Here is a 712-nt window from a genome sequence, read left to right on the forward strand (position 1 = left end):
ACACACACACACACACTGCTAATTTCAAATGAAAATTTAAAAAAGTCCAGCATCAGCAGCTCCGGTCCAGATAGCTAAATTTAATATTGAACCCTAAAATTTACCAGAAACATCCAAGTGACGTTAGATGAATGTGTCTGATTGCTATTCTTAGATGAGGCTTATCTCGCCTTTCCCACTAACGCCCCAGGCCTGGGAGCCACTCGCGATAAAAACTCACATCCCCTTTGAAAGCAGGCATCTTATGTTTAAGGTAGAAAAACACACCGATATCCAAACTAATGAAATACCTGAGATACACATCTGTCTGTTTAACAGAAAAGGTCATATAGTAACATTATGCAGATCAATATTAAGCATTTGATGTTACAGGATTGTATTATTTAATGCTGTGTATTTGTAATTTAAATGACAAAGTTGACACAGTAATGCTGTTGTTTTTTTTATTATTAATTAACATAAGAAGTTTATATTGAACAGCAAAGGTTCATTATGTTACAATAACCAGCTTTATTGCTCTCTGCGTATATTTTAAATAGACCTATCTAAATATGCTGAGGGAGGCAGATCATTTTAAGGAGCCCATCAAACAATATTGCAAACATATTGTACACATGTGTACAAGAGCGATTTCTGCTCATACAGTTTGATGACAATCACTATGAAATGCATGAGGTGATGATATATGCTTTTTGTCCTTATATTCCATTTG

Source organism: Nematolebias whitei, chromosome 2 (genome assembly GCF_014905685.2).
Source record: "Nematolebias whitei isolate Nwh7 chromosome 2, NemWhi1, whole genome shotgun sequence".
In the NCBI taxonomy this organism is placed as follows: Eukaryota; Metazoa; Chordata; class Actinopteri; order Cyprinodontiformes; family Rivulidae; genus Nematolebias; species Nematolebias whitei.